Consider the following 25,975-nt stretch of genomic DNA (forward strand, 5'->3'; position numbering starts at 1 on the left):
TCTTAGTCGACGTAGTCTATTACGTCGATGCGTCGTGGCAGCTCTAGAATTGCGGCATCAATATCATGTTAATAAGGTTTGTTTTTCCAGCCAGGGACATTTTAAGCTTGTTCCACACATTTATTTTGTCTAAATTGAGTCCGCATGGGATATACATTTATTTTGCAGAAGCCCTTTAGCCTAGGGGAAACATGGACTCCCAGATATTTAAATTTGGTTATTATGGGTACTGGGCAAGAGGGCCCCACGTCCCGCCCCGGTGTTCCATCAATGAACAGGAGAGCTGACTTGGGCCAGTTTATGGTAAGGCCTGAGAAGCGGCCGAACTCTCCGATCAGGGACATCGCCCCCGACAGTGAGCCACCTGTGTCCTCCAGGAAGAGAAGCATGTCATCGGCGTAGAGCATGATCTTCTCCTGTAGGTCACCGTACCTAATTCCCTGAACCTGCGGGCAGTTCCTCACCTGAGCTGCAAGGGGCTTGATGGCCAGAGCGAAGAGCAAGGGCGACAGTGGACATCCCTGCCTCGTCCCCCTGCCCAATGCAAAGGCACGCGACAGTCTGTCCGATGAGAGTATGGCAGCCTGTGGTGTGTCATACAGAAGTTTCAGCCATCGTATAAACCGTGGGCCAAACCCAAACTTGGCCAATACGGACCATAGATATCTCCAACTCACATTATCAAATGCCTTATTGGCATCAAGAGACAACAGTGCTCTATGGCCAAAGGAATCTGAAGGGGTCTGCATGTTCAAGTATAACCTTCTAAGGTTGGTAGCAGTTGACGTGCATGGCATAAATCCCGCCTGGTCCATATGAATAATGGACTGGATTATCGTATTGACTCTAAGAGCCATTACCATGGCCAGTATTTTAACGTCACTCTGTAGGAGCGATATAGGTCTGTAAGAGCTAGGGTCTAACGGGTCCTTGCCTGCCTTAAGTAATAGCACTAGATTATCTCTGGTCATAGTTTCTGGTAGCTTCCCTGACTCAAAGGAGGTGTTAAAGACCTCTAACAGTTTGGGTAGGAGTAGCGCCCCGTATTGGGTATAAACTTCTATGGGAATCCCATCATCCCCCGGGGCTTTGCAAGTGGGAAGGAAGCAGCGGCCCCTTCCACCTCTTCCAGAGTGAGTGGAGCCTCAAGTCCCAACCGCTCATCACATGTCAACACTGGGAGATCCACCCCCTCCATATATTCCTGGAGTTCTGTCGGTGTAATTGTCACGGGATTGGTACAGTGTCGCATAAAAGGATGCCAGTTCCTCTGATAAGCTCAGGGTTATTCACCAAGCGTCCCCGGGGGCTGCCTATAGCTCCAATAGCCGGGGAGGCCTGTTGTGCCCTGGCTATCCTAGCAAGCAGCCTACCCGTTTTTTCCTCCTCCTCGTAAAATGCCTGCTTAGTAAAAAACCTTTTACGTTCCACGGCAGAGTTTTTCACTCAGTCTAGGGAATCCTGTGCCGAAATCCATGCCTCCCTCGTGGAATCTGATGGGTTTGTAATATAAGCCAGCTCCAACCGCTTCACCTGGTGCTCTACCTGCACAAACAGGGCTGAGGAGTCACGCCTAACAGCCGAAATTTCAACTATAAACGTGCCCCGCAGGCATGCCTTAAAGGAGTCCCAACGTAATTGCAAGTCACCATGCATTTGGTTGTATATTGCTCAATTTGTTTCATCACCCTTTAATGTGAGGTAAATTGTTTCAGCCAAAAGGCATTTAGTTTCCAGGGTGCCCTAGGCAAAAGCGACTTGGGGCGGGTAATAAGATGTGCAACCAGTGGTGAGTGGTCGGAGACCCCTCTCAGATGATACTCAACCTTGGGAATCGCAGCTAGTAGTTGGGGGGGACCCCACACACAAGTCTATGCAAGACAGGGACCCATGCGTCTTGGAGAAGCATGAAAATGGTTTAACCTGTGGATATTTCGTTCTCCAAATATCAGTCCAGCCCACCTTCATAAGCAGCTGGCTCAGAATAGTACCCCTGCTTCCAGAGGGTGGCCGGGCTGGGGGGTGTCTATCCAATTGAGGATCTAGGTAGTCGTTAAAATCACCCATAATCAGTGTGGGAACCTCAGCTTTGTTGACCAGGTAGGACAGAAGAAGCTGCAATATTTCTCTTGAAAAAGGGGGTGGTATATACACAAATGCAATTATCACAGTCAGAGTAAACACTTTACAATACAGGAATACATATCTACCCAGCGGGTCCACAACTGCGTCCAGTTCCTGGTAGGCCAAGGATTTATGTACCAGAACACTCACCCCATGCGAATACACGGTGTGAGTGGAGTGGTATGCCCTGCCCACCCAGGAAAACTGCAGAAAAGCTGTAGTGTCCTTCGTGAGGTGCGTCTCCTGGAGACCCACTACGGCAGGGTGACATTTTTTCAAACAGAAATTTATCATGGTACGTTTCAGCAGGTCATAAACACCCCGGACATTCCAGGCAACTGTCGGTGTGGTGGCCATATCGGGTGCAGCATATATGTGTACTCACGGCCCCCATGTCCCGACGAACCAGTCCTGTGGGACACTGGGGCAGCGGGTCTGCCGTAGGGATCCTGGGCGGTCAACAGGAGGCCTGTTGTAGGCAGCTGTAGCAGTATCTGTCCTTGACGGCAACGTGTGGACGTTGGGTTGGGTACAAAACATGGCAATGAGGTCACTGTGGGCAACAAAACTTGATTGCAACTGGACTGCCAGAAACGGGCAGCAAACCTGCACAAGGCTGGTGTGGAATCCACCCTCCCAGCCTCGCGCCAAGAGTCTTTCAGGAGACTCGTGCCAACATGGCACCTATTAACTGGCCCTCTGAACTGGGGTAAATTGTAGAACCTTGTGTCCTGAGGGCAACAGCCCCATGCAGGTGTAGCTGCAATTAGAAGAAAACACATCCTGAGATTAGCTCACGTCAGGCGCTAATCTTGTAAAGGTGAATTGTTATCCCGCTGTACAGGAATGAGTCACGGACATAATACCTGGCCCAGCACTTCCAGATCAATAGTTAGTAAATGTCAGTCCCCCTGGTCAGCATCTCGGCGACGTCTGTTCATTGCGATCTAGCCATGTTGATGCGTCCAGGGTGTTGTCAAAGAATGTGGCTTGCGTAGTTTGGCTGGGTACATCATAGCGTAGGTCACTTTAATTTTCTGTAGGTGCTTCTTCACCTCATTAAACTTGGCCCTTCTGTGCTGCACCTCCGCAGAAAAGTCTGGGTAAAACGAGACCTTGGCCCCATTAAAGTGTATAGCACCTCTCCCTTGCCAGCCTAAGAATAACCTCTGTCCTTATAGTTCAGGAATCTGGCCAGAATGGAGCACGGCGGGTTGCCCGGTGGGTGCAGTCTAGGTGGTGTGTGGTGTGCTCTTTCCACCGCATACAGTGCAGAGAAGGCTTCCTTTCCAAAAATCTCTTGGAGCCAGGATTCAATAAATGTTGTAGGATCCCTGCCCTCCACTTGTTCTGGGAGCCCGACAATGCGGACATTGTTCCATCCTAAGCGGTTCTCAATGTTGTCTGTTTTATCATGAGCTTGTGCAGCTTGTTACAGGGCAGTTCTAGCGTTCCTGGTAACGGGGGGGGGGGGGGGGGCGCTAATAGGTCTTCCACCTCGCTGATCCTGCCCTCCACAGCCATAGTTCTCTCCCTTATTTTCTGAAGATCCTGTCTCAGAAGTGACAGTCTCAGCAAGGCCCCCAAATTGCATTTTCAGTTCATCTACTGACGCTGTGCAGTGCTGGACGGCGCGCAGGATTTCTGTCAGTGTAGGTTGTTTTCTCCTCCTGCATCTGCTCAAATAGGTCAGGAGTATGTATAGGGGAGCTCGCCAGCGCATGCTGGCGCTGGTATAGGTGTGGGGCGAGGGCCACTAGTACTCTGCATCTTTTGCACATAATAAAACATGTCCCTGGGTTGTTCTGTCCCCGGTTGTTTGGGGGGTCTGTGTGACTTACCCCCATTTTCATGTGCTTTATCAGCTCCTCGTGCTGTCTGTTGTGGCTGAGGAACGCTGCCGCCATCTTGGCCTCCGCGGCATCTCTACCCCCTCTACGGGACATTTCGGGCTCCCCAAGGTGACCGTCGGGTGTCTGCAGGGCGCTGGAGGCTCTGGCTGTGACTCAAAGGTCCGGGTAAGTGCAGTTAAGCAGCGAGATCAGGATCAATGGAGGATCATTAGCGGGAGCTCCGTACAGTGCGACCGCTCACATGCCCGTTCAGGCCACGCCCCCAATAAATGTTTAAACTAAGTCTGTCAATGACCATACCTTTGGCTGCCATGATAAACACGAGAAAATGCTCAGAGCTGCATTATAAAGGCAACACTGTTTTAAAAACTGTTTTTAGTCATTCAAATTGTCTATAGATCTTTGCAGCATCCTCTCAAGGTAAGGTTGTGTAGATAGGAGACCTACAGTATAATGGTTTACAGAGGTATCTCATTTTGTAGGCATACACGTGTAAATCTTTTGGGATCCAGTAGATGTTATACTGTTTCATATGTCATGTAATTGCTAGACTCTGCTTAAATATTGTAAGATTATACCTTGAACAAAGTCAGATAAGTGATCGGTGTACTCCCAGTCTTTTCTTCCACGTGTTGTATGCAAAATAAAGATGTTGCATTCTCTGTGATGTGCTGTCATATCTATTCTTTCTCACATTGCTCGCCTGCCTATGACTGGCTTTCCCTTACAAAGTATCATGAAACCTGCATGAAACTACAGGTGCATCTAAAAAAAAAAATAGAATATCATCAAAAAGTTAATTTTATTTCAGAAATTTCAATTAAAAAATGAAACTCTTATATTATATAGACTCATTACACACAGAGTGATATACTCCAATCATTTATTTCTTTTAATTTTGAGGATTATGGCCTACAGCTAGTGAAAACCCCAAATTTAGTAAATTGGACTATTGTAGAAGACCAATTAAAAAAATAAAATTGAATGCAGAAAATGTTAGCTTGCTGAAAAGTATGTTCATGTATAGTATGCACACAATACTTGGTTGGGGCTCCTTTTGCATGAATCACTGCATCAGTGTGGCGTGGCATGGAGGCCGATCAGCCTGTGGCACTGCTGTGGTGTTATGGAAGTCCAGGTTGCTTTGATAGGGGCCTTTAGCTCGTCTGCATTGTTGGGTCTTGTGTCTCTCATCTTCCTCTTGACAATTCCCCACAGATTCTCTAATGGGTTTAGGTCAGGTGAGTTTGCTGGCCAATCAAGCGCAGTGATACTATGATCTTTAAACCAGGTATTGGTACTTTTTGCAGTGTGGGCAGGTGCCAAGTCCTGCAGGAAAATGAAATCCGCATCTCCATAAAGCTGGACAGCAGAGGGAAGCACGAAGTGCTGTCGAATTTCCTGATAGAAAGCTGCACTGACTTTGGATTTGATAGAACACGGTGACCCAACACCAGCAGATGACATGACTCCCCAAATCATCATTAACTGTGGAAACTTCACACTGGACCTCTTGGCTATTGAAGCAGGATTCCTGAAGGAATCAAGGAATCCTGGAGGCAGTCACGCCAACACTCTTAGACCCCATATACACTATACAACTTTTGTCTGATTCCCTGTAGATTTACCAAAACCATGTATTGCAAGGACCTGCCTGATTGCATACAATTTGAAACTCTTAAAGTTTTGACCTCCAATTATATAGTTTTGGTAAATCTGAAGAAACAAATCGACAGATAAAATTGTATAATGTTTATCCAGCTTTAAGAGCCAGGAAGGCTACTTCAAGAAAAATTTACCATAGGACCTGAAAATCTTATGTGGCACGTTGTGAAGCTAGGAAGCTGCATCCTTGCATTATGTTGTGGGCTGGAGTTTGTGTCTTCCTCCCACCCCCCCCCCTCCCATGGCAGTGGGTGGGCTCAGAGGCTGTGGGGGCAGGACTTAGATCCTTCATCATGGAGAAGGAATTTTTTTGCACATGCTGTCAGTGGGTGACGGGTGCTCTGGGCTCCACTCACTTGGCAGATTTTCTGTCAGGCAGCCCCACAGGTGATTGCACCACACAGTCAGGCTGTATACAAATGAAGACCATGGCTTGTTGCTTACTGGGGCAGGTGAGTGAGTCTGCCATCTTAACTTGGGGAATTCCCTGTTTCATTGATGTCACTCTTGCCTGCCTTTTAGACTGGGGGCAGATGTGTGTGCTTCTCCTGTATGGGCAGTGCTGGGCAGTCATTACCCTGTACCATTCCGCACAGCACCCTCCATTTTAAAGGGGACATTTTTTACTGTAGGAGAGATGAGTGGCGATGCCTGCCATTTTTTGAATGGTGTCACTTCAGCCTATGCTTTTGTTCATGAGCTAGGGGTCGAGGCAAGGCAGTAGGGCGCGAGGCTGCCACTGGCAAGTCGCCAACTGATGACATCACTCCCAAGGTCTGACTGGTCTTGCTGCAGTATACAGGGTGTGAGTTAATGACCCACCTCCACCGTGTTGTGGTGACCTTCTAAGCGTCCCTGCATGTTCTGAGGAGGTGGGCAATGGAAGTTCCCTCTAGGAAAGTATTGGTTTCCCTCTGTACATTGCTCACTCTGCAGTGTTTGGCTAAGTCATCTGTAGCCCTTCCACTTGAAATTACCAGGTGCTATTTTTCTGCTGTTATGCATGTTCCTAAGCCACGTTAAGGCCTTGTGCTTTGTCTCTCTCTGTAACTATTGGGTGTTTCACCTGGCTCCTTGTGCAAGCTGCATTTGCTTTCTGTCTTTCCAGACTTGTCCCATGTCTGGTCGGTATCATTTTTTTTTTTTCTGTGGGGTCACAGGTGGCTGCCGTAGACCCAGGCCGTTGCAGTGTGTTCTGCCACAATTTGGTCTGCTGTTTTATTTTTATATGCTGGCCTCATGGTCTAGTTTTTCTGTGCCCTGCATCATCCAATTCTGTTCACACCTACTTTGACCTAGAGCACACTCTTGGGAGTCTGAGAGTCTTAAGTTTGGCACAGTGGTCTCCAAACTGGGGCCGGATGTGGCCCTTTGCTAGCCTCTATCCATTCCTTGGGGCACTATTCCATCCACAACTGACACCAATGATGGAGCACTATTCTTCCCACTGACATCAGTGGTGGGACACTATTCTTTCCACAGACACCAATGATGGGGTGCTATTCCTCCCACTCATTAACAACGGGGCACTATTATCCCCACTGATACCAGCATAAGGGAACTATTCTTTCCACTGATACAATCGGGCACTATTATTCCTCCTAAAACCGATGATGGGTCATAGTTTACTCCATCTGACACTGGGGCATTTTTTACTCCCATAGTCCACAGTCTGAACCCCTAAAGTCTGAAAGACAGCAAACTGACTCTCTTGTTTTGAAAGTTTGGAGACCCTTGGTTTAGCAGAACAAACCTTTCCCCTTTTCTTTTTTGATCCACAGTATCCTACTGGATAGTCCTGGTCTCCCACAAAGTCCCAACATTTTTTTCTTTCTATATTAAATAGGGATGGAAACACACAATCATTTATTGTTTATACCCCATGGTTTGCTGTTGATATGCATTAAGTGCTACCCTTGCTAATTGCAACATTGGGATACCTTTATTTGTTGTTGAGAGGTCAGCACTCGGGGGTGATCTCACTCATCCCCGGGAGCTGCGACGCGCACAGCGCCCACTCCCTCGATCTTGCTGATTGCGGGGCTGGGGGCCTGTGCTCGATGCACGTCGACACCATGCCCCACACACGGCTATGTGGTTGACGTCATTCTGATGCCGCGTGTTGACGTGTCATTTGACCATCTGCGTGCAATATTGGTGAAGGTTTCAGGCGCCTACATATAGGCGCGTGGTCACCTCCTCTCTGCGCATGGTACAGCGTGACGGTGGGTCACCATTGGCGAGCAGGCTGGTTTTCTTTCCAGCATCCAGGGACTTTACATTCTTATTTATGGTGGTACTTCCACTTCATCATCTTTCACATACTTCCTTTAAGTCTTAGGTAATTTATTGTTTAATGCATTACTATTTTTTTTATTTATTTTTTTTGTTTTTTTTGGCGGCTTTGCCACTCTCTTTATTCCTTCCACTTTATTCCAATTCCTTTCTACACCCAGGTGTTGTCTACTTGCTTTTCCACTCTTTTGCACACTTACTCTTCACTACTCCATTCTCCCTTCCTTTAGTTCCTGTATAATACCCACCTGCTTATAATATATATATATATTATTAATTACAGTATACTGTCGTGGTTCTCATTGACTATTACAGCATTGGAAGGGGGTCTCCATATTTGCACGTTTTGTTCCCTGGTTGGCTCTGTCCTGCTGCCACTGTCACCACCTCAGCCCCCGGGGGGATGTTTTCTTCATCCCGTGGTGCCTCTCATCAATAGTTCTACTATTTTATGCTCCTTTTACTTTATATCCACAGGTAAGAGTGATAGGACCGTAGTTGCTGTTCCCTCTCTACCTGTATTAATCAATGAACATTAATTACTTATTTACTATTCATTTTAGGCATCCCCAGTGAGCTGTTCCTGATGAGTGGATACAAATCCACAAAACACGTAGAGCTTTCATATTTGATATTATGTCACAGCAACCATGTCTATACCATGGGTTTATTTTGGATGAGTCATCAATTTATCTAATATAATATGTTTATTGTGACTATTTTGGATGTGCTGCTGATATTAATTTTATCACATGATACATTGTTTATTATGTTACTGATTTTATTATGATATGATGTATTGCTCATGCTTTACCAATTTTGTATCATATTTATTGATCTAATTAAATGTATATCAATTACTTTATTATGTCCATTGTCGTCGCCAATTAATATCTGAGTTGTGTGTTTCATATAAAGTCCCAATTCCCCCTTGCCCCAATTTTTTCCCTTTTAGTATTCTAAATGAGGTCTCACTAAAGATCTATATAGGGGAATCGGAATCTCCTTCCTTTTCCTGCTGATCCTTCTAGTGATGCATCCTAGAATTTGCTTTTCCCATTGCCTGGTCACACTGTTTGCTCATTTTGCAATCATCTGAAATAAGTACCCTCAAATCTTTTTTCTTATGTAGTGCTAACGCTATACCCCCAACGTTGTACTCTCTCTCTCTCAGGAGATTATTTTTCTCTAGGTGCATTATTTTACATTTAGAAACATTGAACTGCAGTCTCCACTGCTTTGACCAATCTTCCAGCAATGCCAAATCATGTTCCATGTTACAGACACATCAGGGATCTCAACCCTATTAAACACCTTTTGTGTCATCAGCAAAAAGACATACCTTGCCCAAGAAACCTTTGTTATATCACTTACATATAGATTAACTAGAACAGGACCCGGTACAGAGCCTTGTGGTACACTACTAGTGGCTGGTCTCTGTTCTGAGTAGGACTGAGTTCACAATTAATTTGGGTGCTGCTCACAGCAAGGGTCTAGTGCGTCCCTGTTCTCCATTTCAGGGACAAATCTGGCCCCAATTTTTGCCTAAATTTAGACCTGAAATGGAGCCAAAGAAGCACAGGGCCCCTGTGCATTCCGCTCCGCAGCCACCCGAGATGTGTGAATCGGCTCCACTGAGGGCCAGTCACTGTCACTGCAAATTGGATGCTGGTAAATCCGCATGCAATTCGCACTAGTGTGAACCCAGCCTGAATCCCATTTACAACCACACTCTAGCATCTATCCTTTAGCCAACTGCATATCTACTAATCCACCCAAGGGTTAAGTCCTAGCTTGTAAAACTTTTTTATTGGATTATTAGGTGGAACTGTATTAAATGCCTAACTGAAATCCCGCTATGTCCACAGCACCACCATGGTCCAAAACATTGATAATATGCTCAAAAAGTGATATCAATTTAGACTGACATGAGCTGCCCTCAGTAAAGCCATGCTGCTTTGGGTCCAGCAATTTGTGTATTAAGTAATCCATGATCCCTCATTTCAGGAGTGATTTCATTAACTTGACTGCAACGGAAGTGAAACTCCCTAGCCTTTAATTGCCATCTTCTACCTTGTTGCTTTTCTTGTGGATAGGTGCAATATTAGCTGTCCGCCGGTCATGGGGAACTTCACCTGTTAGAAGAGATTGATTAAAAAGATCCGTTAAAGCAGTTGTATATTATTATTTTAATTTTTACTTACAGGTAAGCCTATGATAAGGCTTACCTGTAGGTAAAATTAATATCTCCTAAACCTGTAAGTTTGAGATATTCACTTTGCATGCAGCCACTGACGTCAGTGGCGCATGTGCTGTGAATGCCTGGCTGAAGGTCCAGCAAACGCTACCAGACCCTGCCGGGCAGAAGACTCCCAAATTTTCCATCAAAATCCGATTGTTTAAATTCCGATGGTGTGTAGGCAAAACGTGTCATGCATGCTCAGAATAAATTATGAGATGAAAGCTATTGGCTACTGGCCTCTTTATAGTCCCTTCGTACGTGTTTTAGGTCACCTTGTTCTGAATAATTGGATTTTCTGACAACTTTGTGCGACCGTGTGTATGCAAGACACGTTTGAGCCAAAATCTGACGGATTTTGTCGTCGGAATGTCCGACCGTGTGTACAGGGCATATGTCTGTTGGGATATGTCTCTACTAACTGAACATCTCATTGCAATATTTGTCCACATTTCTTTGCAGAATTTCAGTTAAATTTGATGACCTTTTGTGGATGGCAGTCTTCAAGTCATTCCACAGATTTTCAATGGGGTTTAAGTCTGAACTCTAGCTAGGCCATGCAAGGACACTCACCTTTTTCTTCAACCACTGTGTGGTCATTTTTACTGTGTGCTTTTGGTAATGTTGTAAGATAAACCTTCTCATTGACAACTTTCTTGCAGAGGGCAGCAGATTTTCATTAAGAATTTTGACGGTATTTAGTCCCATCCATTTTTCCTTGGTCCCTGCTGTAGAGAAGCACTCCCATAACAGAGTATTACCACCCCCAAGCTGTACTGTAGGAATGGTGTTATTTGTATGGTGAGCTGTATTGGATTTCCGCCAGACAGATAATTTGGTGTTGAGGCCAAATAATAAAATTTTTGTCTCATCTGACCAGAACACCTTTTCTTTAATCGTACATCACGGAACACAGAGCCATAGTAATTACCGTGTGGATTATAATCCACCTTCAGGTGCTGGACATTGGCACACCCTAAACAGGAAGTTGCCTGCTTATATAACCCCTCCCACTACTGAGAGTATCTCAGTTTTTTCAAGGTGTTGGTCATGGGTGAAGATGTGCTGTGCTGAGCTCCACTGGAGCAATCCTTGCTGGGGCTAGCTATGCAGCCGGATCCATTTTTAGAGAGCTGGACCCCGGGATCCAGTACTTTTTAGTATTAAGGCCATGAAGTTTTCCTGGCGGTGGTGCTATTACAGGTCCAGTATTGTGGGTTTCCCCGTGGGATCCCCAGCTCCTGAAGGTTTAACGTAACCAACTGTGAAGGGTGAAGAAATTTTTGACTTTACTTATGAAATGTGTCCTTTCATTAGTAAATGTTGTCATGCCTAAGTGTCACTGTTGTGGGCTGTATGGAACACATACCTCAAGCGTGTTCCTCAAGAAAACACACTGTCCAGAGCAGAAGCTTCTGTCTCTCTCCAGCCAGCAGCAGACCTCCGGTAAGTCTGGGGGGGGGGCTTCTCTTCTCCAGGCGCCCCCTCCCCACTTGTGGAAGAGCGTTGGGAGAAAGAATGGAAAGAAACGATCAGATCGCCACTACTCGGCAGCTTCCAGGCGCTCTCCTCGCCATGTTTTTCCCCTCGCATGTCGATCCTGTAGGATCAGTGGCCCGCTCTCGCACGGGAAAACTTTTTTTCTAGTCGTCTGTCCAGGACAGCACTAGAGAGAGGCTCCACCTCCAGAGGCAGGAAACACAATCCAGATCTTTAAAGGGCGGTCTCTGTCCCTTCCCCTTCAGTCTCTGTGTTTCCGCCACCAGAGGAGGAGGCTGGATCAGGAGCTCTCCTTCCCCTGACGGTGGGAGAGCCCATAAGGGACAGGGAAGGAGTTCTGTGTACCTGTTTAACAGACATCTGAGGTCCTCCGAGTTGACGGCAACTGCGAACTGGTGTTCTCCTTCTGGAAGCCCGGGGAGGGCTGGCGTTCCATCGCCTGATGATGGGTTCGGATTTGGGTGCAAAGTCAGGTGGGGGGTGGGCACAGGCATCGAGTTCTGGCTTGTGGAATGCAGGAGGAGGACAGAGGACTTCCAGCAATCCACTTCCAGTTCTGGGACGCGCGGCGAGCGTGGACGAAATGGTCCAGGTGTGCTTATCCTCCCTCCCTCTCTCAAACAGGATCCAGACAAAAGTGTCTTGCGAATCCTGCAGTTGGTGGGGTGCACATAGGTGTTTGGTGAAGGTATCCTATTTTTGCTAAGGTTTCGCTGATGTTAGCTTGTCTGTTTTCCCTTCCTTTCTTCTCTCCTTCTCTTGTCTTAGGCTCTGCCCAAAGAACCAGAGAGGTCAGGGGGGGAAGAAGAGATGTCCTTCATGTATGAATAAATTAAAAGAAGGATGGGTTAAACCCCTTTGTAAACCCTGCATAGACAAATTGGCCTATAAGGAAGCTACGGGGGCTTGTAAGGATTTGATTTCTGGGGCACAGAAAGAAATGCAATCCATCAAGACAATGCTAGTGAACCTTGAGACCCCAAAACCAGCCGCAGTCCCCCCTGCTTCCACCCAAGAGGAAGGTGAGGAATCGGGGGAAGAGGAATTAGATTCACTGGATGGCCTAAGTGAGACGTCATCATCCAGAAATATTCCTACTCAAGGGACAAGCTCTCCCAGATACAGGCTCTCACTCAAGGAGGTTTATGCCCTACTGGGGGTGATTTATGAGACGCTCGAAATTAAAGAAGAGCCTGTCTCCCTGTCCTTACATGACCGGATGTATCAAACCCTAAAGGAAGATTCAGCCAGGGTTTTTCCAGTTCCAGTACCAGCACACTGGTAGATCAAGAAAGAGTGGGAGGAGCCAGAGAAAAAGCTCTTTTTTTCTAAGAGTATGAAGCAGAGATTCCCCTTCAGTGAGGACCCCACTTGCGTCTGGAACAAAGTACCTAAGGTAGACGCAGCTTTTTCCCAGTGTGCAAAATGAACAGACCTCGCCTTTGAGGACATGGGTGTCCTTAAGGAACCCATGGATAAGAAGATGGAGGTACTGCTGAAGAGGTCATGGGAAGTAACCATGACTAATTTAAAACCTGCAATGACCACAACAATAGTGACTTGCAATTTGGAGGTCTGGCTGGAATAATTGCAAGGCCATTTGGAAGGAGGAACCTCCAGAAAGGAAATCCTGGATTCCCTTCCTATACTACATAAAGCAGCAGGTTACATGACAGACGCCTCTGCGGAGTCAGTCAAATTGTCAGCTAGGACCGCTGCCCTCGTAAACGCATCTCGCAGGTCACTTTGGTTGAAGTCTTGGTTGGGAGACTCGACCTCAAAAGTGAGGTTATGTAGCATCCCCTTTGAAGGAGACCTCTTGTTCTGGCAGGATCTTGAGAAGGTCCTGCACCATACGGACAAGAAGGCCTTTCCTCTTAAAACCAAAAAGACTACAGATAAACGCTTTTTTCTTTCCCAAAGGCAGGGACAGTCACAAGGACAGACCTCTGAGTCAACCCCTAAAAAACAGTGGATGGGAGGAAAACAGGAAAGTAATATTTTTTCTGCTTCTAAAAAAAAATACTAAATCCCAGTGACTTGGTTCCTGTGGGGGGGAAGACTGGGGCAGTTCCTCCCACAGTGGGAAAAAAACTACCCCAAATACTTTTATTCTGAAGATCAGGGAGGGTTACAAAATACAGTTCAAACACACCCCACCTACAAGGAAGTGTCTGACCAAGCCTCCCAAAGATCCTCAGAAAGCAACAGGTTTGCTGTCACAAATTGGCAATTTAATAGACCAGAGGGTTCTAGTGCCAGTTCCAACACAGGAAATAAACCACGGTTTCTACTCGCATGTGTTTGTAGTGAAGAAACTGTCAGGTAAATTCTGGTTAATTTTGAATCTAAAGTTACTAAACAAGTGGGTAACTTACAAAAAATTCCAGATGGAAACAATTTTTACAGTGAGGTCAATGCTCCCCTCCAAATTGTTTCATGACCTCCCTCGATCTAAGGGACATGTACCTATACATCCCCATTCACAAGAACTCTCAAAAGTATTTGAGGATAGCGATTCAATGGGGAAGGCAGACCTGATACTTCAAATTTAGGGCTCTGCCATTCGGTCTATCTTCCTACCCCAGGATATTCGCCAAGGTCCTAGCGGAAGGATTGGCTCCCCTGAGACTGAAAGGGGTCAGTCATACCATACATGGACGACCTTTTATTCTTCGCCCTCTCAAAACTGACTGCAGGGAGACCTGAGGGTAGCCATCTCTTGTCTAAAAAGACTGGGGTGGTTAATAAACGAAGAAAAGTCGCACTTGACAGCGACACAAGCCATACAGTATCTAGGTTTCCTGATAGACTCTGTGTCAGAGTCTTCCTCACAGAGGAAAAAGTAGAAAAAGTGAAGGAGACGGTAACCTTTTTGCAGACCAATCGGGCAATTTCCCTCCGCCCAGCTATGGCAGGATTAGGCCTATTAGTGGCAACAATCCCTGCGGTTCCTTGGGCAAGGGCTCATTTCAGGTGCCTTCAGGCAAATATTCAGAGCAGCTGGGACAGATCACAAGAATCCCTGGATGGGATTATCCATCTATCCTCAAAGACCAGAAGGTCTCTATGGTGGTGGAGGAGAACCTAGTACGAGGGTCTATGGTGGTCTCCTCCAGTATCTGTCCGCATTACTACGGATGCCAGTGCTTGGGGCATGGGGGCCCATTTTGGGGTCGAAAGTAGCCCAAGGGTGCTGGGGGAAGGTACAGTCCCAGAGGTCAGCCAATTGGAGAGAGTTGCAGGCAATCTGGGAAGCCTTGAGGGCGTTTGCCAGGGATCTGAGGGACCACCATGTACTCTCAGCCAGCGTGGTGGCAGTTTCCTACCTAAACAAACAGGGAGGAACGAGATGCCCGTCCTTGATCAGATTAACCAGTACGATCCTGCACTGGGCTGAGGAAAACCTAGAGTCGGTTTCGGCAGTCCATCTAAAGGGGGTGGACAACCACCTGGCAGATTTTCTGAGTCAACACCGGGTGTACGAGTCAGAATGGTCCCTGAACAGGGAAAGTTTCCAGCTGATAGTGCGGAAATGGGGTCTCCCAGAGGTGGACTTGTTTGCCAGGAAAGCGAACACCCAGGTCCCAGTATACTTCTCCCTAGAGAGGGAGGCAGGGGCAAATGGGAATAGACGCTTTGGCACAAAAACGTTTTTTGTTCATGGTTAGACACTAAAATGGTGTCTGTAAGTATCGCGACAGTCTTGGAATTTTTACAAGACGATGTGGATAAGGGACTGGCCATTAGTACCTTTTAAAAGTACAAGTTGCGGCTCTGTCTGTTTTTTTTTTTTTGGAGCAACCTCTGGCAGCAGACCTGCTAGTTAGCAGGTTCTTTAAAAGGTTGACCAGGATTAAACCTGTTCCTTTAAATTTTTTACCCAAATGGGACCTGTCAATTGTTTTACAGGGATGGGTAAAAAGGTCACAGGAAGAAGAGCTCTCCTTGAAATGGATCATGCTCAAAACAGTGTTCCTAGTTTCCACAGCTAGACGCATTAGCGAGCTTCAGGCACTTTCGGTGAAAGACGTTTTTGCAAATTTTTGAAAACGGGCTGATGTTGCGCACGGACCCTGGGTTTTTGCCCAAAGTAGTGACAAAGTTCCACAGAACACAGGAAATAGTTTTACCTTCGTTCTGTGGGTCCCCCACTAATCCTAAGGAGGTAGAGTTTCACCAACTGGATGTGAGAGCCTGTGTCTGGAGATGTCGAAAAGCATTAGAAAATCAAATGCTTTATTTGTTTTACATGCGGGTAAAAAATTGGGGTCACAAGCTTCAAAGAATAAAATTGCAAGGTGGATCAAACAAGCTATTGTAGAAGCTTACAAAGTGATGAAAATGGAATGTCCTTTTTCCCCTATGGCTCACTCTACATGGGCACTATCGACCTCCTGGACAGAGCGAGCTGGAGCGACACCACAACAAATTTGTGGAGCAGCAACTTGGTCAAACTACTCGACGTTTATGAAGCATTACAGATTGGACCTTATCTCAGAGCGCAAGACCAGGCGTTTGGGAGAAAGGTCCTTCAAGCGGTAGTCTCCCCCCCCCCCCAATCTGGTAAGTTCTCATTGATCATCTCTAGTGCTGTCCTGGACGACTAGAGAAAACGAAAGTTAGACTTGCGGTAACTCTGTTTCTAGGAGTCGTCCAGGACACCATGGATTCCCTGCCTATATGCTGTTATAATGCTGGAAAAGTGTTTTTGTTGTTACAGAAGCCGTTCCGGGGAAGTTCTCGGTTACAAGACTGAAGGGGAAGGGACAGAGACCGCGCTTTAAAGATCTGAATTGTGTTTCCTGCCTCTGGAGGTGGAGCCTATCTCTCTGGTACTGTCCTGGATGACTCCTAGAAACAGTTACTGGTAAGTCTAACTCTCGTTTTTTTTTTTTTTTTAAAGAGAGAGGAGGGGGGCCGAGGGCAACTGAGGGGGGCAGAGCTTAGCGTGGCTTTGGCATCCTCCAACGTCCAGCGAGGGTATGTGTTTTTTAAAGCACCATTATTACTGCTGTAAGCTGGTGGAGAGATACAAGAGCATAGAGGGGCATGAAAGCGGTTGATGACACAAGCCTATTTTTTGACGCATTTACTATTGCATCAGGCTAAACATTAATAGCAGTGGCAGGGCTGGACTATTGCTCAAGCAATGGATGTGATTTCTTCTGGTAGTACCTCTGCTTTGGAGCTAAAAGGGTCTCCCTCAAGCTCTGGAAAGCCTAAGCCTACAAATGGCATCCCCGGGGGGGGGGGGGGGGTTTGGGGGGAGGCGGGCTGTCTGGTCAGAGTGAACATCGGGGCCATGAAATGTTTGCAACTGTTGGAATAACACTGCAGCCCCTGTTCATTTTACTCTTTTTATTTTTCATGTTTAGCTACTTTAATCGCATTCCCAGTGTGGTCAAGATGCGACAATTTCTCTTCCATTTTCCTAGGATCCTCAAACTGTGGAACTAGGGGCAGGAGAAAACGATTCCCTCAGGGTACCATGGTGAGGCTGATGACTTCTCTTCTGCGGTGTCATTTACACCAAGTGGAGTATACCAGCAATTAGCGCTACTATATCCTTTGTGAGTAAGTTTGACTTGACAATACTCAAATACTTAGGGATTCAATGGATAAAAGGTTAGAATTCCTATTAAAGAAAAAAAAGAAACACTTTTTTTTCCTCTAGTAGATTGAGTGTCTCAGCCTGCGCTGACAGTAATTGGTTAATCGTTGAGAAACTAGTTTTAACAGGTGTTTAAGGTTATCCTGCAGTCGGGTAGGCAGCTTTGTTTGCAGTAGTTGCTATGACAGACTATATCCTTTTAGACCTTGCGCCCTTCGCTAAGCGTCATGCAAGAAGCTCCTGGCTAGTCTTCCCTTTTGCGGTGAAACAGCTATCAGAGGATATTTCGTATAGTATAAATATATTTGCCATTTAAGTGAAGGAGTAAATGTATTTTTTATTTCAAAGCTCCTTCTGTGCCAGGGGCATCGGACTCCAGGTAGTCATGATGGCTTCCGCCGTCAGGTTCAAAGGTTAATCCTCAGGGTTAACCCCGGGGACAAAAGAGGAAGCCTACAAGATGCTGTAGCCTTTTTTGAGGAGGTGCCCCCACTTGCTAAATAGGGAGAATTCTTCTGCAGTTTTCAGGGATCTGGCAAAAGGAGTGTCAAGACGAATGGGGGACTTCCTCAATAGCTCCAACGTACAAACTGGAGTTCCAAGAGTTTGTCTCCTCGTTTTCCCAAATCAAATGTTCCTGAGGATCCAGAGAAAAATCTTTCTCTCTAGCATTGGACCATCTTTTGGCAAAAATTGTTCATGGTGACTCCTATGTAAGAGCACAGGTTGGGGTTTGGTTAAATCCAAATGGATATTCTGGATCTCAAAGGTCTAAAATTCAATTGCTGAATATAATCTTTTTTTTTTTTTTTTTGCATGAAGTCAATCCAAACTATCTCCATCCTACAAGGAGGAGAGCTTTTAGCGTCAATCAACGTCAAAGATGCATATCTCCATATGCCCATTTCCTCGCTCACTAGTAATATCTTTCAAAGTGGAAAATCTTAATTTTCAGCGTGTAGCTCTGCTTTCCAATCTAGCTGCTGCAACTCGAGTACAAAGGTTCTGGCCCCTTTTCTAGCCAGATTGAGGGCCCAAGGTATAACAAATATGGTTGGCGCAGCAGTTTGGGACTTTAAATGAGGCACGGGTTAGCGCCTCCATCCCGGTATTTAGCACAATAAGGAGGGAAAAAAAGTGGGACTTTAAAATGAAGCGGCTGAAGTGTGAGGGTCAGAAAAGGTAATTTAATTGAATCCATAATATATGATACAGAGTAAATTCATATATATACATACATACATGTGCCATTGTAGGGCACAAAATGTGTTATATGGAGACATCAAGGTGTATGTAAAGACACATAAAGTCAAAAAACATATATGAACAGTAAATAGTATGTGGAGCAACAGCATATGTCGCCCTGAGGCATTTTTAGGCTATGCTGTTGCTCCACATACTATTTACTGTTCATATATGTTTTTTGACTTTATGTGTCTTTACATACACCTTGATGTCTCCATATAACACATTTTGTGCCCTACAATGGCACATGTATGTATGTATATATATGAATTTACTCTGTATCATATATTATGGATTCAATTAAATTACCTTTTCTGACCCTCACACTTCAGCCGCTTCATTTTAAAGTCCCACTTTTTTTCCCTCCTTATTGTAACAAATATGGTTTACCTAGTCAATCCGTTCTCGTTAGACCAGTCGGTAGCCTGCTTAGACCAAAGTATGGTCACCACATTCGACTACCTAGAATATCTAGGTCGGATTCTCAACCTAGCGTCCTTGACTTTTCTGCAGATGGGGTGAGAAATAAAACTGGCCTTGAGTGCTTTAAAAGGAAAGGTCTCGGTCTTCTCTTTAGTTCATAACTTTATTTGAGGGTTAACACGGCTTAATCTTCGGTTAGGTAACCCCTGAACCTGTGGGACTTGAATTTAGTTTTGTCGGCATTACAAAACTGGCTTTTTTTGGGCCAATACGACATATTCCCTTGGTCCTTTTTTGACAAGGAAACAATTTTTTTCTGGTAACCATATCAGCTGCAAGAAGGGTATCAGTTTTGGCTGCTCTTTCTTGTAAAGAACCATATTTTTATTGTTCACAAGGATAAGGTAGTATTGCGTCCTCATCCTAACTTTTTACCAAAAGTAGTATCAGGTTTTTATCTAAACCAGGATATTGTTCTACCTTCATTTTTCCTGTTCTTTGGAAGAAAAATCACTACATTCTCTTGATGTGGCGAGAGCAGTCAATGCCCACTTAAAGGCGATTGCTCAGATTCGAAAAACTGATGTTTTGTTTGTTTTGCCTGAAGGTCCTAAATGAGGACAGGCAGCATTGAAATCTACTATTCGAAATAGATTTGACAAGTAATCATTCGAGCTTGTGGTTTAAGAGGTAGATTCCACCCTCTAAAATCAAAATGCACGCCTATAGGGCTTCATGGCTTCGTGGGCAGTCATCACCAAGCCTTCATGGCTCAATTCTGCAAGGCCATAACTTGGTCTTCAATCCATACATTTACCAGATTCTATCTGGTGGATGTAAAATGACATGAGGATGTCGCCTTTGGGCGCAGTGTACTGCAGGCAGTGGTATAAATCCTCTGTTCTCATGGTACCCTATTTTGCTTGTCTCCCTCCCCTCAGTTGGCATTGCTCTGGGACAGCCCACATAAGTACTATGGCTCTGTGTCCCGTGATGTACGATTCAAGAAAATAGGATTTTTATAACAGCTTACATGTAAATTCCTTTTCTTTTGAAGTACATCATGGGACACAGAGGTCCCGTCCCTCTTTCTAGTATACACATGTATTGCTTTTCTACAAAACTGAGATACTCCCAGTAGTGGGAGGGGTTGTATAGGGAGTCAACTTCCTGTTTAGGGTTTGCCCTTGTCCAGCACCTGAAGGTGGACTATAACCCACATAGTAATTACTATGGCTCTGTGTCCCGTGATGTACTTCAAAAGAAAAAAAGATTTTATAGGTAAGCTGTTTTAAAAATCCTATTTTGTCCATGTGGCCTCAAAATCTTCAAGGTTTTGCAAAAGCTCAATCATGAGTGCATGTGGCCTTTCTTGAGTAGTACCATTTTTTTCTTGCAACCCTCCCATATAAGTGACATGTGTGGAGAATTTGTGATATTGTCACACAATGACCACTCTTTGTCATAAATTCCTGCAACTGCTTCAGAGTTGCTGTAGGCCTCTAGGAAACCTCTCTGACCAGTTTTCCCCTAGCTCTTTAATCCAGTTTGGAGCAACGTCCTTATCCAGAGAGGGACTGTATTGTACCAAATACCTTCCACTTCCTAATAGACTTCACTGTTTCTAGGCATTGATAAAGCCTTTGAAATTTGTATCCATCTCCTGACTTCTGCCTGTTCAGGACTTTATCCCGGATATCTTTTGAACGTGCCTTGCCACCCATAGTTGATTGCTTCAGTTGCACTATTGGGGACTGAAATGCTCCAGGAGAGCTATTTTTAGGCTGAGCTAATCAAAGTGACAACCGCTGATAAGTTGAAAGTCAAATGGGCCATTGAGAAGGTGATTCACTACACCTGATTGAGGTTACAAGTCATTTTTAGGAAGGGGTTGATCCTTATTCCAACTCAGTGATGCTGTTTTTGAATCTTGTTTCATTTTTTTTCTGACATGTTGGTGTTATATCTGTCATATGGGTGTTATAAGTTACACTGCGTTAATACAGCTGGATAAAACAAGAACAGTTTTCTGTCTTAATTTCAGGTTTTAAAGCAACAAAATGTATTTACTTTAAAGTGGGCAATTCTCCAGCCTCTCCTCGGAATGCTGGAGATGTGGAAGAACCCAGGGACTTCATACATATATTCTGTACCTGTCCAGCTATTACTGGGTTTTGGGAGGAAGTAATGTCATGTATCCGTCAAATCAGCGATGTCCCCTTGCAGCTTTCTATATCTATATGTCTGTTGGGCCTTGTTGAACAGCTGATTCCTACTGTTTCGGGACACACCATGGTGAGCCTTTTACTGTTTTATGCCAGAAAAAGTATTGCACTCCATTGGAAAATGTCGGCTCCGTCTGCGATCGCTTATTGGAAGAAGATGGTGAACAAGAACCTACCGCTGTACAAGGATACTTATTCCAACAGAGGCTGTCCCCAGAAATACCAGAAAGTTTGGTCAAAATGGTTAGAGGAACCAGCCACGGCTTAGATGGGTGTAACAGAATCTGAATAAGCGACAGCACCTTTCTAATCTAAACTCCTAAATAACTCCACCTCCTTCATGATGGTTCATAGTTGTGAGCGGGAAACACTATATATTATCTGTTATATTCGCATAGATGTGGGAGCAAGAGTTTGGCGTTTATGCCATCTCCCCAACCTCCATGCGCGGGATCCACACCACACCTAGAGTAATGGTGACTAATGATTGAATGTAATATTGAGCTGTACTGATATGTTTTATGTTGGATTTGAACAGCCATTGTTCAGGGGGTTAGGCTCTCCCTTTTTTTTTCTTGTCGCTGCACGCTCTACTAGGGAGATTTGTGCATCTTTTACTTTAAGCATCCAGCGTTGGTGTCTCAGGTTGCGAAGCTGCTCCTGGGTTTTACACAGTTACCGTTGGCATCTTCAGTTGTGTGTTTTGGCTTCGTGTTGTTGCAGACTGCGGTTGTAGGGTCTGGTTTTCTTCCTGGGGCTTTTTTTTTCTGGTGGGTTGTGTGTTCTGTTTTCCCATCCCTCATTGGTTGCTGGTTTTGGACATTCATATGGTCAAGAATATTATCAGACTGTGTCCTTTAATGAGTGTAAGAGCAAATAGGATATTTTTTTCCACGTACCGTAATATCCCTTTCTGTAAATTCATTAAAGGACTTTCCCTCTCATGTTCCTTTCTGTACTGCTTTCTACCTATCTGAGATGCCTATAGCAGTTGGGGGGGGTTAGCCTCCAGTATGGACTGCCCATAGGCAGTGCTGTGTGATTTATTTTTTATTTTTTCATCCTAATGTCCTGAAGGTGGGGGCCATCACCCCACAGTCAAGAATATTACTGGGCTGCATCCTTCAATGAACACTAAGTAAGGGATTTTATGGTGAGTGGAAAAAAAATACCGTTATTCAGAAGGACAGCACCTACATCCCTATGTGCAAATACTGTTCAAATGTGAGTGTATCTGCGCACTACTCCTGTGTTTCATTCTTTTATTGATTTTGACTGGCTGCTAGCAGTGGGCTGTATGTTGCACCTGTGACACCCGGGCAGAAAATTACTATCAATGCTTTACAACCCTCTTGCGAACATATGCATGAGTCCTAAAGAAGTAAAATGCTGTAATTGTACTGTAAAAGGCTAGATCTGGGCTCTGTCAGCAGCCTGGCAATTTATGAAGTTTTTTATTTATTTATTTTTTTTATAGAATTTCATACTCTGTCCAAAACTAAATAAAATGCCGAGTCATCACTGTCACATATTGCAGTTGTAGTAGTCAAATGCAGATGGATTCATATACAATGACAGTATTGCCACCACATGAGCTGTTCCTTTGTCCAGTATGATAGTATGCTGCTTATTCTTAGTACTGGTGTGAGGACTATAATATATACTCTGTTTCGTGTATCTTTCACCCAGCTTGCATTTTCTGTTGTTCAACCTGGAAATAGCCTATTAATAAAATCCACTCACAATAACATACCTAAATGATTAAATTCACTAGATCTATACTTCCCATATCTTTTTAATCAATTTAATAAAATGTAATACAATTTAAGTTAGTAGTAAATACATTAAAAGTTAGAAAAGTCCCCCTGTAGTTTTAAGGCCTCTTGCAAATGGAGTAAAAATGCAGATTTTTTTTTTACTGATCTGAAATGAGATGCATTGTTGTCTATGGGACATTGCATACAACTGAGTAAAGATCAGTAATACAGTGAGTACAGAGCAGTAAAATAAAAATGTATATCTTATTTTGAGTGCAGTTATTATTTGCATAAACGTGTTTATTCATCTAAAAGCATGTTTATGTAAATATATTACAATAGCGGCAATGCAGAAGAATTTTTGTGTGTGTGTGTGTGTGTGTGTGTGTGTGTGTGTGTGCGCGCGCACGCGCTCACGCACCTTTACTCGCCTATACTCAACATTACTTGGGTCTTTGCACACAATTTTTGGCTCCTTGCAGATGGATGTCGCAAGTAAAATCAGTAAATTATGACACCCATGTGGAAGGAGCCCTAGTCATAAAGCTCTGCATACAAACACATTATGACAGACTTACCTGTCATGATGTGTCCTTCAGCTCTGTGGTGTCACGGGTCCCAATCATTTCCATCTTCGCCCATTCTTCCTTCCAGGTTCTGCCTTTTTGCCTGCTTGAATGGCCAGGCTGCTATGACATCACTCCTGCACATGTGCCTGGATGGGAATCACAACATCACAGTACATACGAGGTGCCATTAAAGCATGCTGATCTGCACATCACGGATCGGGATAAAGGGCCAATGACTACGGCCCTTTACCACGCGACCGCTCCGTTCAATGACACATGTCCGGTTCAGCTCTCTCCTTGCACGCTGTAGGCTGATAGGTACAGCTTGCGAGTAGAGGAGGGGGACTGCAGCACTGCTCCCCTGTGCCTCATTCATGCCACCTCAGTGCTCATCCATGTCCCATCTGTGCCACATACATGCTTGAGCAGTGCTCATCCATACCACATCAGTGCCACTACAGTGCTTATCCGTGCCCTATAGTGCCTCAACAAAGTGTTATAAGTAGACTGTTGACCATCTCCTCCCCCTCAAAAAAAACTCCACTCTCTTGGCCTTCAAGACTCTACTTTCCTCTTACCTATCACAGTGCTCCTTCAGTGTGACCTATAACTGTTTCTCCTCTCCACTTCCTCTTTCTGTAGGGGTACTCCAAGATTCTGTCCTTGGACCCATTCTCTTCTCCATTTGCACCTCCTCCCTTGGTCTGTTCATAAACTCCCATGCTGATAACCTACAAATCTATGGATGTCACACCACTTCCTCAAGCTCAATGTTTCTAAAACTGAGCTCGTACTTTTTCCTCCAGCCCATGCCCCGACTTCTCCATCAAGATCAATAATACAACCATCAGTCTCCCACCCCCCAAGGCACTGGTTGTAATAATAGACTCTGACCTGTCCTTTCAGCCCCAAATCAAATTACTGTCCAAATTGTGCAGACTCCCCCCCCCCCAAAACATCAAAACATCTCCAAATAACGCCCCTTTCTAACTGTTGACATCACTAAGCAACTTGGCAACTAAGATCATCATCAGCATTTAGACTTTATAAAGAATGCAACAAGAAATGTAAGGGTGCAATAAGGATGGCTAAGACTGAACATGAAAGACACATAGAGGAGAGGAGAAAAAGAATCCCAAGAAATTCTTTGAGTATGCAAATAGTAAAAAAGGAGGACAGGCCATATTGGCCCTATAAAGAATGAGGAAGGACATCTGGTTACAAAGGATAGGGAGCTGGTGAAGGTATTGAATTTATTCTTCTCCTCAGTCTTCACAAGGGATTCGGGGGGGGGGGGGGGGGGTCTTCAGTAACCAAAACTGTAGTAACCAAAACTGCAGTGTTTATCCTCAAGACGCATCACAGGAAGCACCTCCATGGTTAAGAGGACAGAATTAAAGTTAGGCTTGGGAAACTTAACATTAATAAATCACTGGGACCAGATGGCTTGCACCCGAGGGTACTTGGGGAACTCAGTCAAGTAATTGCCAGACCATTGTTCCTAATTTTTACTGACAGTCTACTGACTAGATTGGTACCAGCTGATTGGGAAAAAGCCAATGTAGCACCAATATTTAAATAGGGCCCAAAATACATCCCTGGGAATTACAGACCAGCTAGCCTAACATCAATAGTATGTAAACTCTTGGAGGGGATGATAAGGGACTATATACAAGATTTTAGTAATGAGAACAGTATCATTAGCAGTAATCGGCATGGATTGATGAAGAGTCATTCTTGCCAAACTAATCTACTAACCTTCTATGAGGAGGTGAGTTGCCAGCTAGATAAAGGAAGGCCTGTAGACATGGTGTATCTGGATTTTGCAAAAGCATTTGACAGTTCACAATAAATGTTTACTGTACAAAATAAGGTTTGTTGGCATGGACCATAGGGGTGAGTACATGGATTGAAAACTGGCTACAAGGGCAAGTTTAGAGTGTGGTGATAAATGGGGAGTACTCAGGATGGTCAGGGGTGGGTAGTGGAGTCCCCCAGGGTTCTGTTCTGGGACCAATCCTATTTAATTTGTTCATAAATGACCTGGAGGATGGGGTAAACAGTTCAATCTCTGTATTTGTCGACGATACTAAGCTAAACAGGGCAATCATTTCTCTGCAGGATGTGGAAACCTTGCAAAAAGATCTGAACAAATTTAATGATGTGGGCAACTCCATGGTTGGACTTGGACTTGTGTCTTTTTTCAACCTCGCCTACTATGTAACTATTCACTCCCTTGTTATCTCTTGCCTTGACGATTTTAATGCCCTCCTGTCTACCTCTCTGCAACCTATCCCCTCTTCAATCTATCGTGAATGCCGCTGCCAGACTCATCCATACTCTATTTTTCTGGTGCTTTCAATGATTGCCACCATAGATTGTAGAATCTCTAACTTTCACAAAGACCAAATAATATACACTTATTTGTTTTTTTTTCCAAAGATATGTAGCATTATAACTTTTGGC

General features: G+C 44.8%; 1 protein-coding gene across 2 annotated transcripts in view; it reads left to right on the forward strand.

Annotated features, from left to right (window-relative positions):
* Nucleotides 1-25,975, forward strand: part of ABAT (4-aminobutyrate aminotransferase) — a 375,139-nt gene that overhangs the window by 162,122 nt on the left and 187,042 nt on the right. The gene's annotated exons all lie outside the window — the stretch shown is intronic.

The sequence above is a fragment of the Lithobates pipiens genome, unplaced genomic scaffold (assembly GCF_037356315.1).
Source record: "Lithobates pipiens isolate NorthernLeopardFrog02 unplaced genomic scaffold, aLitPip1_a1.2 Scaffold_22, whole genome shotgun sequence".
Classification (NCBI taxonomy): Eukaryota; Metazoa; Chordata; class Amphibia; order Anura; family Ranidae; genus Lithobates; species Lithobates pipiens.